This window comes from Pinus tabuliformis, chromosome Q (assembly GCF_031772625.1).
Source record: "Pinus tabuliformis cultivar Carrire ecotype Pingquan chromosome Q, CPIR1, whole genome shotgun sequence".
In the NCBI taxonomy this organism is placed as follows: Eukaryota; Viridiplantae; Streptophyta; class Pinopsida; order Pinales; family Pinaceae; genus Pinus; species Pinus tabuliformis.
The window spans coordinates 1,345,146,992-1,345,162,379 of record NC_142296.1 but is presented as its reverse complement, the minus strand read 5'-3'; the positions used below and the strand labels follow the sequence as shown (position 1 = coordinate 1,345,162,379).

General features: G+C 30.1%; 1 protein-coding gene across 2 annotated transcripts in view; it reads right to left on the bottom strand.

Annotated features, from left to right (window-relative positions):
- The window catches only part of LOC149224852 (DUF21 domain-containing protein At2g14520-like), a 99,962-nt gene that overhangs the window by 62,047 nt on the left and 22,527 nt on the right, over window positions 1-15,388 (bottom strand). The gene's annotated exons all lie outside the window — the stretch shown is intronic.

Below are 15,388 nucleotides of genomic sequence, written 5' to 3'. Positions count from 1 at the left end.
CAGCGAGGTGGGCAGTTTCCCGGATTCACGGGCGACACAGCAACCGTCCCTAAAATACCATTAAATAAAAAACTCATAATTTGCCATCTTAAAATACTTGATCTTTGAGCGCTCCGTACTCCAGATAATTGGGCATTGAAGTACCCCTGGACACTTGTCACCCACGTCCAGATACAGTTTCGCTCCGAATGTCGTTGTTTTTTTTTTTTTTTTGGAATTTCATTATAGTATATCTTCAATTATGAAATATGGTTGGTTTGGTGGGTGGGTTGGTACGTTAAATATTTGGTGGTCGTTTGAAATATTTTTTATTATATAATATATTTTATTTTATATTTTTTTATGCAGTTGTCTATAACGCGACTTTTTGAAAATTTTTCCGGCGAGTTTTTTCTGTCGAAATCCGGCAGGAATTTATTAGAATTGCAAGTTTGATAGCTAGTTTCTGCACAATGAAAGCGCCCCAGGGGTTTTTCAGGGTGCTGAATCCAAATATACAGTTAAAAAACCATTTTAACTGCAACAAATCAAGATTTAACCTCAATTTCTTCGACCTGATTCCGTCACCGGAATCTCCAAAAAGTCGCATTATAGACAATTCCTTTATTTATAGGTAGGTTATATTGTAATTATTTTATAATTAAAAAGTTTTGAATTGTAAAAATTTTAAAAATATTTTATAAAGTTTTGAAAAAAATAATGAAAAATAAAAATAATTTTTTAAATTTGTATTTATATTTTTTTTATTAATTTATATAGATGAAATGACTAATTTCATAAGGTTATAAATATAATTTGTTAAAAATAAAAATTATATATATATATATATATATTAGTTATTAAGTGTCATAATTGTATTTATTTATAGGTAGGTTATATTGTAATTATTTTATAATTAAAAAGTTTTGAATTGTAAAAATTTTAAAAATATTTTATAAAGTTTTGAAAAAAATAATGAAAAATAAAAATAATTTTTTAAATTTGTATTTATATTTTTTTTATTAATTTATATAGATGAAATGACTAATTTCATAAGGTTATAAATATAATTTGTTAAAAATAAAAATTATATATATATATATATATATTAGTTATTAAGTGTCATAATTGTACACATATCAAATTTCAATATTTATGAAAAATAATACACACATCAAATCTCAATATTTATATGAGTTTGAAATATTTTTTATTATATAATATATTTTATTTTATATTTATTTATAGGTAGGTTATATTGTAATTATTTTATAATTAAAAAGTTTTGAATTGTAAAAATTTTAAAAATATTTTATAAAGTTTTGAAAAAAATAATGAAAAATAAAAATAATTTTTTAAATTTGTATTTATATTTTTTTTATTAATTTATATAGATGAAATGACTAATTTCATAAGGTTATTAAGTGTCATAATTGTACACATATCAAATTTCAATATTTATGAAAAATAATACACACATCAAATCTCAATATTTATATAAAAACTTCATTTTTGATTTTTAATTAATATTTGATTTTTGAAAATAATTTACAAAATTTACAATAAGTATTTTTAAAAATTTAATAATCACATTTTTATTTTATGATATTTTTTTGGTAGTTTTATATATATTAAATGTGAAATTACTTTATACATAGATTTATTTTTATATATAACATTAGATGTAAAAAAAAAAAAAGTATATAGATTTACTTTTATATATAATATTAACATATATAATTTACGTAATATAAGAAAAACATTTAAAATTATTATGTCACTGTTTAAATAAAATATTCTTAAGTTATAATGGGAAATCTTTAACAAAATCTTTTGTAAACTTTACTACTAAGACTCCAATATTATTCCAACAACTACAAAAAAATCCAACAATGGCATTTACTATATTATATCACTTCCTATATTGATATAATCTAAGTTCTTGCTTTAAACTCTTGCTACATTTGAGTCTCTCCCTACCTTAATATAACTTCTTTAGATAGATGATCAACATTTGAGCTAGATTATCTCAATTTTACATTTATTGCCTATCTAATCTATTAATAACCTAAAGTCTCTCAATACTTATAAATATTTTCCTATTGTTTTTTCATAAAAATATAAAATGCCTAAAACTTAACTATTCATTTACTAGCAACATATTTCAAAATAATATAATGTATTGATAAGAAAAAATAACTATTCATTTACTAGCAACATATTTCAAAATAATATAATGTATTGATAAGAAAAAACAATGTCCCCTTCATTATGAATCTTTATAGCTATTTGGTACATGTGTTTTCATAATTAATTATGTGTTCCTTTACTATTATATAATGTTTTCCTTTCAAACATGTTCACCTACCTTTAATAGCTAGCTTGATTTTATGGGCAACTTGTGTAGCAACCATATAAGGCCTTGAAATATCAAGTTGTCAAATAATGCAAGGTAAAGACTTATAAGCATTTGTAAATGCATTAGTTATTTAAGAATATAGATAGCAAACAAAAGTCAATTAATGTCATTTGTTGTGGAAAAATGATTTTAATGCAAAAAAGAAATTTAGTTGTCCTAACTAAATGCTTATTAAATCTTACCTTTGTGAACTCAACTATAAAAATTTCCCTACTTACAAAATGGAACCTTGCAAATCGTAAGTTTTAAGATTTGTATACATGAGGGGAATTGTTATTTTAGATAAGATAATTTCTCTATCAATTAGTTTTTGCATAGGCAGGTACTAACCAGCAAACCAGCGATGCTACATATCACACTTGTTTATAACGTTGTTAAATTAATTAAATATCTCTATCAATTAGTTTTTGCATAGGCAGGGACTAACCAGCAAACCAGCAGCAAACTAGCAATGCTACATATCACACTTGTTTATAACGTTGTTAAATTAATTAAATATCTCTATCAATTAGTTTTTGCATAGGCAGGTACTAACCAGCAAACCGGCAATGTGCATATCACACTTGTTTATAACATTGTTAAATTAATTATCAGACAATATTAATAAGTAAAGGTATTAGTAATGCTGCATATCACACTTGTTTATAATGTTGTTAAATTAATTAAATATATCAGACAATATTAATAAGTAGGTATTGAAATGATGATCCACAAGATGAGATTTGTTTTCACTTGGAAACAAAATAAAAAATAAAAAATTCCATTAAACTTTTAATAAATGTATATCTATTAAAAAATTAATATTAAATAAAATATAATTTATTTTAAACTTCAAATATAATTTCTATATAATTATATTTTCAAATATAAAATAAACCACGTTTTAAAATCTTTTCATTATATAAGGGAGGGGACAAGTGGAAGAGGGTTGTGGTGGCCATACCACTAAGCAATTATGGGAGGGGGTTGTGGTGGCCATACCATTGAGCAATTATGGGAGGGGACGTGTCAGGCCACCTCTCTCTTAAATGAATATACATATTATTTATGTTTGATTTGTCATTGCGTAGTCTTAATTATACAGATCTAGTATCATACAACACCCTCTTCATCCATGCAAATGCTAGTTATGGTGCTTTGATCCTGCATGTGACCACGATTGCGAGGAGCTAGTATTTGATTATGATTTTGATGGGGATTAGCTAATCCACATTCGCTGCATTTTGACAAGTTGAATTCCTTGGGGGAGTACCCTTCGAACATTAGTTCGTGCGTTGGTTCTCATTATTATTTCTTTCCTTGTCTTCCTCCAAGGTCACTTCATCTGTTGGGAAGTGGTTTCCCTTGTCCTTTTCTTTGCACTTTGACTTCAATGGGATAGGTTCCAGGCTCGCAGTCTCCAAGAGAACATGCTTCTCTCCATTTAGGCCTCACTCATTTATCTTGGTGCCACGCAGTCTAGCACACATTTTGCTTCCTCATATCTCTCTCCACCGTGGTCCACAAATGTTGTCATGCCATGATAGAGAGCTTGCACTAAACACGACACTACTTATTATGAGAATAGAGGAGGCTTGGGAGCCCACCTCATGACAGAGTCTTCAACCCATCAATACTAGGAAAATATATGAACCAACATACAACATGAATTCCAGGAGGTTGAGCAAGAGATTGTGGGGAAATGTGTTTGTCTCTTGGGCACAGAGGTTGCAACAACGATGTCGATGTGAATATTGGACATGAGCCACACTTGTGGGGTGACAAAATCAATTCCTATCCCCCATAAATTTATATCCATAGATGAAAACTCTTTTGTAGAACGTGCTTATGGATAGAAATGATGCAAAATATGAAATCATGCTCATGTTGGATGAGCTTCATTTGCAAATGAAAGTTCTGGATAAATTTTAAAACATGAGAAAGAATCGAGGTACACTTGGCTTCTATTCCTACTCCAAGGAACACGAGCTAGCAATGCAAAGAATCCATCCAAGCGGAACCATCTAACTCCTAGATAATCTTTATGTTTGTCTCCAAGCATTTTGGTTTTAATATTATATCTCTAGTTAGATAATCTAGACAAGTCAACTAAACAATTTACTATTTTAATTTTAGACTTTCTATTAATTTTGGTTCTTTTAAAATTCTTACAATTAAAAATTCGATGCATTGCCAATGGTTTCGCTTCTCTCGTGGCAAATCAAAGCATGCTAATGCTATTCAAATCTATAATTTTAATATATCAATAAAAATATTTAGCTTAATTAAAAATAAAAATAAAAAGGACAAAAAACAAAACAAAACATCAATAAAAATTAAATATCATTTTCGTTTATTTAAAGTTTTAAAATTTTTCTTTTATATCTTCAAATTTTATAGAAGTCGCTTATACTACATAGGGCAACCCAACTACTTTAAATTTTCGTTTTTCCCATTTATATTTAACTATATAATTTTGAAAATTTTGTAATTTTTAATTATAATAATATAAATTTTTATAAAATTTAACTTTTTATTATTAACCATATAATTTTTTAACAAAACTATAAATTTTTATTTAAAAAATATTTTAAAATATATAAATAAAATTAGTATCCTAAATAACCTTTAAAATACTCTAATCCAAATCAAATTTATAATTCCAACTCATTTAAAAATTAAAAACATTATTAAAAAAATAAAAATTTAAAAAATAACATTACTAAAAAAATCAAAAATTTTAGAAACAAATCAAAATTTTAAAAAGTTAGACAATTCCAACTCATTTAAAAAATAACATTACTAAAAAAAATTAAAAAATAACATTACTAAAAAAATCAAAATTTAAAAAAGGTTTCACTTCTTTTTAGAAACAAATCAAAATTTTAAAAAGTTACACTTCTTTTTAGAAACAAATCAAGATTTTAAAAAGTTACACTTTCTTTTACATATGCCAAGTCACTGCACATGTTTAGCATCATTATGGCATATTCATATCACTATTATTATTATATACCTATCAAGTTATGACAACATTCATATCATTCTTGGAGTGTGCATCCAAGGACAACAATATTTCTCTGCCAACAATTCAATTTACTTTCCTTAAATAAATGATATTTATTATGTATATACATCACTGTTACCACTTAAATAAATGATATTTATGCATATCCATCACCGTTACCGCTTTCGTAGAGAATCTTAAAAGATAATTAATACTTTCTTGAATAAAAAGTTGTTATGCTCGTTTCATGAGATTTATTATCATTTATCATTCTCTTATAATTCTTTTATAGATTATTTATTATTCTCTTTTTCACATCTTAAAAAGATTATTTATTATTCTCTTTTTCACATCTTAAAATATAATTTAGTTGTTATTGTCCTTTTTTTATTTCGACATATAATTAAATAATTATAAAACAAAATTAACGAATATTATATTTAATTTTAATTAAATAAATAATTTTGAAATGAAAATTAACAAAATATTATATCTCATTTTATCATTTATCATTCTCTTATAGATTATTTATTATTCTCTTTTTCACTCATTTATCATTCTCTTATAGATTATTTATTATTCTCTTTTTCACATCTTATATGATTATTTATTATTCTCTTTTTCACTCATTTATCATTCTCTTATAGATTATTTATTATTCTCTTTTTCACATCTTAAAATATAATTTAGTTGTTATTGTCCTTTTTTTATTTCAACATATAATTAAATAATTATAAAACAAAATTAATGAATATTATATTTAATTTTAATTAAATAATTTTGAAATGAAAATTAACAAAATATTATATCTCATTTTATCATTTATCATTCTCTTATAATTCTCTTATAGATTATTTATTATTCTCTTTTTCACATCTTAAAATATAATTTAGTTGTTATTGTCCTAATTAAATAATTATAAAACAAAATTAATGAATATTATATTTAATTTTAATTAAATAATTTTGAAACGAAATTAACAAAATATTATATCTCATTTTAAATTAAAAAAATAATAAATATTTTTTCAATTTTTTAATCATTACCATATAATTTAGTTGTTATTGTCCTTTTTTTTATTTCAACATATAATTAAATAATTATAAAACAAAATTAATGAATATTATATTTAATTTTAATTAAATAATTTTGAAATGAAAATTAACAAAATATTATATCTCATTTTAAATTAAAAAAATGATAAATATTTTTTTCAAGCTTTTAATCATTACAATAATTATATTATTGAAAATATATATAAATTTGAACTTTCTTTTTCGGAAGATAAGTGAAGTTCACCAAAACGTTTGATTCAATGATATCACATGGTATTCTCAAAATTCACATTATCATAATATTTTACTTTATTAAAATTTGATCTCATTTTAACTTTGATAAATCGTTATTTTATATTTTATATTTAATTAAAAATATAATTTTAGTGATTAAATATGGTGTTTAATTTTAAATTAATAAATAAAATATATAATTTTAATGATTAAATATATGTTTTTTTTATGAATTAATTTTGAATTAATAAATAATATTTTCAAAATTGTTTATTCAATCAATAATATTTTACATCATTTCAATGAATTATATATTTTACATCATTTCAATGAATTATATGTATAAATTTCATTTCAATAAATAATATTTTTATATTATTTCAATCAATTAAATATATAATTTTTAGAAATATTTTTTTAACAAAAATTTAAGTAATATTTTACTTTATTACGAAAAACTTGGTGCAATACGGAACCATCTTCCAACTGGAGAAGATGACATCAAGGAAAGGAAGTCAACCATCAACCTCAACCTCCATGGTGAATTCAATGGAGTCAGATTGGGAGTTAAGATGATGAAGGAACAGATCTAATTTCTCATGCCCATGGGACTAGACGACACATGTATCAACAACAAACCTTTTCCAAAGCTTAGGTCGGAATTGAGTAAAAGCCGAAGCTTTGGTCTCGAAATCTTCTATGAATAAGTTAGCAACGACAGGGGAGAGATGGGATCTCAACACCACATGTTTGCTCATAAAATTCACCCTGGACGCTGAAAAGGGTAGAGTCCGGGACAAGCTGACTAATTTGGTAGTGCCATCATCGATAATTCTATTTATGACATTAATGGCCTCACTAATAGGGATTTTTGTATAAAGAGACACAACGTCAAAGCTAATTAACAAATCACCAGGGTCAAGTCTTGAATCTTTAACTCTTGAACAAAAAACGCAAAGTCCTTAACGAAGGAATCTGTGCGACCAACTAGAGGTATGAGCTTCTGGGCAAGGAAATTAGCAAAGAAGATAAGTGGGTCCACCTATCGTGTTGACAATAGGTCTTAGAGGGGCCCCTTCCTTATGAATCTTGGGAAGCCCATAGATTCTGGGGGTAAGGGGGTTACTCTCAATAAGTTTTTTGCTAATGGGGTTAAGAACATGATTAGATTTTATGGTGCAAACAACCTCCTTAGCAACTTTTTTAATGGGGTTCTTATTGAGTTTTTTGTAACTCCCATTATTATAAAGATGGTGCATCATCTTGCTAATATAGTCGAATTTGTTTAAAATTACAATAACCCCACCTTTATCAGTGTTGAGAATGACAACGTCGGCATTATGTTTTAAGGATTTTAAGGGCAAGGAACTCATCCTTGCTTATGTTACTTTTTGGAGGCTTAGTTTCCTAAGGATTATGGAACAATCTTGCCTAATGGCCTCCTTAATATTGTCTAGAAGGTCTCTAATCCCATATTCAATGTTACAAATAATATCCTATGTGGGAACTTTTCTTGGGGCAAGGGAAAAATTCAACCCTTTTTCCAAGATGCGAAAAACATGCGAATCAAAATCCATTCGAGATAAATTTAACAACAATTCTATGGGAGGAGTCTTCATTCTAATTTGATGATGTCTTGAATGAAGATCCAACTTGGTGAAGTAAATTGCTCCATGTAATTTATCCAACAATTCATCAATGACAAGAATGAGAAATTTATTTTTAATAGTGAGCTTGTTGAGCTCCCTATAATCCAGACACATACACCATGATCCATCATTCTTATCTCGCAATACTATTGGAGTAGAGAAAGAAATTTGGCTAGGTTGAATTATACTTACCTCTGGCATTTATGCAACTATATGTTCAATTTCACTCTCTTGGGCATAGAGATATCTGCAAGGTCTGATGTTTGGAAGAACGCTTCCAGGAATCAAGTGAATAACATGATCATGATCACAAATAAGTGAGAGGCCTTTGGTAGTCTCAAATACCTTGGAATGATTGTCCAAGATTCTTTGGAGATCTGGAGAAACAAATGTTTTTGATGTTTGAACATCTAGTGAGCATAATTGTGCAATTAAGCTTTGTTGTTCTTTCTTCAAAAGTTTTCTCATGCTATTAGAGCTGATTATATTCCCCAGTTTCCCTATTATGCCCCTTAATTCAATTTATTTTCCTTCCAAGGAAAATTTCAAAAAAAATCTTGAAAATTAAAAGTTATCGTCCCCAAAGATTGTAACCATTGGAATCATAATACAAACATCAACACCACCCATTGGAATGGAAAACATTGGACTATTCAATATATATTCCCCCATGGTTAGATTCATATTATGACACTTCCCTGAGCAATTTATAGTTACTCCATTTGCAACCATCACTTGACACTCTAGTGTTGGATATAGAAAACAATTCAATTCCTTCTATCTTGAGAGTTTGAGGAGTGGTACTTTTTGTCAATGCATTACTGCTTCCATGCCTGCTTTTATACCATCCTTCAAACTTTCCATGTCTTGTGGTAGCCATCTAAGTCTTGTTTCCAACGCCACAAGTTAAATCAAGATTGGCTTCTTCAAGATAAAGTTATGTCAAATCTCCCACAATTAGCTAATTATGGACTGGTTCAATAGAGCAAAGTTGTACGGAATGCCAAGTGTCAATGTTTCAACCTTCGACCCTAAAAATGATACACGACAAACTTTTTGATAATGAATTTTGGAACATGCAAAAATACTAACTTCTTCGGACCATATCTCAAAAAATATAACAAACCAAGATCTAATTTTTTACACAAAGTTCACCAAGATTTCGGCTCCACGTGGTCAAAATTTCAGCTTATGAAGCCTCATAGAAAAAGAGTTATAGCGAAATTTCCAAGATTACTTGTTTGAAGCAGCGAAACCCTAGAATCTCGAGCTCTGATACCAAATGCTATGCAACCATATCATAAAGTAGAAGAAAAGATAGATCAATGACTTGAAAATTAGCCTCTTCGATGGGGCAACCTCCTTTACATCACATAAATGAGAAATTCTTGGATGATACAAATGAAGACCTCCTTAGTATATATAAGAGTCTAAAATGTCACAATATAATTTGAGTCTACATAATAGTAATAATGTAAGGGTACAACAATAACAATAGTGGGCTTCTATGGGGCACAACAATAACAATAAGGAGGTTACACTAACAATAACAATAAGGGTGCTAAACTAGTATTATAGGGGCCTAACAGAGAGAGTTCTGAAAATATAATGATTTCTTTCTTTTCAAAATTCCCACATAAGAAAGCCAAAGAAAAGTTACCATGCTCTGTTGATTATGGGTTGATTGGAGGTTGATAATCGCCATGTTGCTATGGAATTTGTAAGACTCTCCTTGTTCCTATCCAATTGTCTAAAAAGGGTATTTCCTCCATCCTAGAGGGATGAATCATAAGGATAGGAGTTAAGAATGAAGACAAGGAAAACATATTGAGGGGCCTTACAAGCCTCATGTTGAAGTTTGTACCACCTTAAATTTTTGGTATGACATAGTAGCCAAAGAAATAGAGACTTTTGGCCACAAATTTTGCTTCCATATTTTTATCCAAACTTTTAATGAGGACAAACTGGGAATATTCTTGGCCAATTTATAAGGTTCTCTTAAATTATAGTTCCCTTTGGTTTCATAGTTCCATCTTTGTTTAACTTCTCCCTCTTGGTCTCTAATATTTCCTACAACTTATTTCTTTCCAAAAGAGGTCCTAGCAAAATCCCCTCGAGAATGGCTCCCCTCCAATGCTAGTGTTCCAAGATCTCCATTTTGGATGCTTTGATTGTTCTACCCAGTATTGATTAACCATTGTTTTTCCTTATGTTGTTTGTTAGTTTTTATAGGGTTGAAGATCTACTCTATCTTTTAGCTTAGGTGTTGGCATGACTCCTCCTAGAAAAATGCAAATTGTCCATTGTGAATTTCCTAGAAGTAGTGATCTTGAATCAAGTGCCTATTCTACCAAGCAACATGCCATATTTGTGAGCTTGCTATTGATCCATCCATCATATTAGCTCTTTTTCATTATGTTTCTAGCATATTTCAACTGATAGATTTTACCCCAAAGATCCCCTTGGTTTTGAAGCCATCTCCACCAAGTCTTTTCTCCAAAATTGTGCTCGAGGTCTCCAGATCATGAAGCTCCAAACCTCCCTACTCCTTTGGGGTGCATATTTTGTTCATAGTGACTAAAGCCCACTTCTTTTTTTTTGGCTCCTTCCCAAAGGAAAGAGTATTAAATATTTCTAATTTTATTTAGAAAATATTTTGCTACTGCAAGGGCTCATAATAGGTAGAGAGGCAAAGCTTGAAGAATAGACTTCAGGAGGGTAAGTCAACTTGCGATATTAAGAGAACAAAAGGTCCACCTCACCAATTTTTGTTCCATTTTTAGAAGAAGGTCCTCCCACAAGATATGATGGAGTACAATCTCAATAAGTGGGGATCCTGGATATTTGGACTGAGGGGAATTCCTTTCAAAGCCTAAAATTATGGATATGTTAATTTGAATAGAAATAGAAGTGTTAAAAAGGAAATTTTGCGAATTGCTTTGCTTTATGCTCATGCCTGAAGCTGCCATGAAATCTTCTAGGACTTGTTTAATTGATTTCACTTTTCTTAATGATGGAGTTCCCATTAGCAAAGTTACATTCACAAATTGTCAATGGGTAGAAATCTAATCTTCTACATGAAACTTGAAGCCTTTTGAATGCCCTGCTTAAACCTTCTACCATGAGTACAAAGGGAAAGGGGAAAAGAGGATCACCTTTTGATTCCTCAAGATGGGGAGAAGGTAGAAGAGGGTGATCCATTTATGACGATGGAGAGGAAGGCATTGGAAGTTAAAGAGAAGATACATGTAATCCATTTGTCCAAGAATTAGAAGGCTAGGGGAATATGGTAGATGTATTGCTAGCTGAGCTTGTTAAAGGCTTTGCACGTGTCAAGTTTGATGAGCATGCTTGTTGATTTAGTAGTTTTGAGAGAATAAATTAATTCATGGGCCAAAATTATACTATTAAGAATTTGTCTACCTTCTACATAACCTAATTGTTATGGGGAAATGAGTAAGGGGAAAGATGTTTCAGGGGATTAGCAATAATTTTGGTGATAATTTTATAGGTTACATTACAGAGAGAGATAGAACGAAACTTGTAAGGATCTTAAGCATTGTGTTCTTTAAGGACAAGCATAACAAAAGCAAAATTAATAATTACACTTACCAAGCTTGTTTTGCAAGAGTCCTCTACCAAGGCTAGGACCTCATGTTTGAGAACAGGCCAACAAACTCGAAAGAAATAAATGGTGAAGCAATATAGAATAGGGAATTTGCCTTTTGGCATCTCCATCAATGATTTTCTACTTCCAAAAGAGTGATTCCCCTCAATAATGCAACATTACACTCTTGAGTAATCGTGTGTGGAGGCGTGTTGCCAAAGGATCTTAGCTCGAGTAATTTGGTGAACAATTCATTTCCCGAAATTTTACCATTGATCTATGGAAGAATCTTGTATTCTCCTCCCCCCCCCACCTTTCAGTCGTTGGACTCTTGGTTTTTGTTTCTAGATAATTTCCTCTTGCATATTTTGCTCCTTTATGTGTATCTACAGTTGGGTCTCTTGTTTGTTAAGTTCCTTTGTCCTTCTATTTATGATGTTCTTTAGCTATACAATTTCCATTTCCTCAATTAACTCTTTATAAGCTTTAAAAATGTCTTTGAATTCCTCTTTACTTTATTGGTTCGGGCAAGGTTTAGATATTTTAGCTTTTTCTTAAAGTAATACATAGTAGTTTTTCTTCTCCAAGGCTTCTTTGTTGGATTTTTGTAGCTATGGTCAGTCTTCATATTTAATAATGTAGCCCTTCAAATATGTATGTAATGATAAATTCACGACATGGTCCTCATGTCATTTTCAAAAGAAGAATTTGAATTTTAAATTTGAATATTTTGGCATCAAGAAAGTCAAGTCAACCCAGCCTGTTGTGGCACCAATTCATCCTCTCAATAAGTCTATATATATGTCATTCAAGCTCCTCCTCTTGGCACCATTTGACCACTAAAGATATAACATCTTCTAATTCAAGTAAAGGTGAAAAAGGACAAGAAGGACAAAGAAAAATCCGACATCTTCTCTCTAGTTTGACCTTGCACATGTGTCTTTCTATCTCTGTTAACTTTGCACATGTGGATGAGTTTATGGGCATATCTGGTAGTAGGTCCGGGTTTTTCTGAGAGCAGGAGGAGGCCGAAATTTTGCCCTCGCAGCGCAGAGCAGGCTTAGTCTTTTGGGCAACATCTTGAGTTGATAAGAAGATAGTTTTACCAGGGTTCTCTTGGTAGTTTTTTTTACTTTATTTTGACTAAAAAAGATCTTTTGTATCTCTTGTTGAATTGAAGAATTTTGTTAAGGAAAAGGTTGTTGGGTTTTTACCCCAAGAGAGTTTTCCCAAGATAAATATTGTGTTGTCTTTGTGCATCATTGTTTCATTTTGATCTCTATTGCTACTGCTTTATGGTTGAAATTCTGAAGTATAATCGCTTAATGATTTACTAGAAGTGATGAATAATCATTATATAATTGGAAGTAATTATAAGTTTCAGAAGTAAGTGTTTGTGTCTATTGCACTTAAAAAAATCAACATGGTATCAGAGATTTTGGTGAAGGGAAGAGGACATTAAGATCACTTTTGAAATCATTTACTTCTGTAAATTTAATTTTTGATCAGATCTATGACCATGGGTTCCTATACTAAGACAAAAAACAAGTTGGAAGGTGCTATAAACTTCAGAGCATGGAAAACAAGGATTGATCTTATTCTTGCAAAGAATGACATTTTGGATCCTGTGAAGTGATGGGTTATCGAACTTATAGATAATGAAAGGAAAGCAAAATACAAGAAGGATGACATCACAACCATGAGTATTATTCCATATGTTTCAAATCTTGACACTTCAAAGAAGATGTATGATGCCTTGATTGGATTATATACCATCACCAACATGCTTCTAAAACAACCATTTATGATAATCATCCTAATCAAAAGAAATTCACGAATGAAAATGAAGAAGATTTTGATTTCTTTTCTGCTCTTTTAGGTACTATTACAAGTAACAATGGTTTATGGTTGGTAGATAGTGGAGCCTCTAGAGATATGACAGGTAACCGCAATAGTCTCACAAAGTTGGAAGAGAGAAGTCAATGATAAAGGTGGAGCTTGGTGATGATGGAAAATATGAAGTCAAAGGTGTTGGGTCAACATCCTTTCAGTTGGAAAATAGGAGGAAATATTTATTTGAATGATGTATTGTATGTTCTAGGTTTGAAAAAGAACTTAGTCTCTACTTCATCTTTGGAAGACAAAGGATATAGAGTTGCATTTGTTGATGGATAGGTTCTTGTTTGGAAAAATGGCTTCGAGCATAAATTATGCCAATTTAAGTGATTGGTGTTCGAGAAGGAGGCTTGTATAGACTCCTTGGACAATCAACTCAAGCATTGGTACATAATGACACCAATCTATGTGAACTATGGCACCATAGATTTTCTCACATTCATTATAAGGCTTTGTTAGTATTAAGGAATGTTGTTACAAGTCTACCATAACTTCAAGTACAACATGAAGGAGTTTGCAAAGGTTGTGCACTTGGCAAGAATGCCAAGGGATACTTTCCAAGTAGTGGCAACAGATCCAAGGAAATCTTGGAACTAATTCATTCAGATGTGTGTGGACCAATGACGACAACTTCCTTGAGTGGTTTCTTGTATTATGTGACATTTATTGATGATTTCTCCTGAAAAACTTGGCTCTATTTCATGAGGACAAAAGATGAAGTCTTTATCAAGTTTAAAGAATTCAACGCTGAGATAGTCAAGGATAGGCTTATGGTCTAGTGGTTTAACCCTACACATGGAGGTAGACGCCTCTAAATTTAATCCTATAATCATTAGGGATTCTACTATTAGGAATCAATCTAATATGGAGGCTATTTGGGAGGGGCCTCCTCTCTTACCATTCCAAGTGTATCTACCATTGGTGGATTCAATATCTACAAATCTTAAATGATTGATGGTCTATTTGAAGAAATTTGATTTTCTATCCACCCTCCTTCCTCCTCTTTTCTCCTCTAAGGATTTTATCATGTTAAAATATCCTCCTAGAATCCAATAGTCATTCTCAATGTGATGGGAAATGGCTTGGATTTCCTTGAGAAAGGTTGCCTTTGCTCCCTATAAGTTGGGTCCATAAGCATTGGATATAAATCATGATTCAACTAATCCAATTAATTGAAATTGAGTTGTGATGGTTATTCTCATGGAGAAAGAGATTTTAATGTTAATTCTAAGGAGTGCCATAAGATGGTGATCCCTCCTGCCACCCCTTGTGCATCGATGGCTATCAAGTTGTAGCCTCTCCAACATGTGTTTGCAATTTTTGATAGCATTACATTATTGCATGTTGTTTCCTATAACATCGTAACAATGGTTTGAATTGTTTAAATTGTATGTTTAATATGCCTTTGATTGGACTTCCCATTAAGGCCCCTTACATTACAAGAAAGGATTTTCATTTAGTATTGGAGGGTGAGGAATGAAACTTGTTAATCATCAAAGTTATCCTTCCAGAATTTACTAACATTTCTACTTATTTCTTGAGGTAGTTGTTTATTGCTCATAT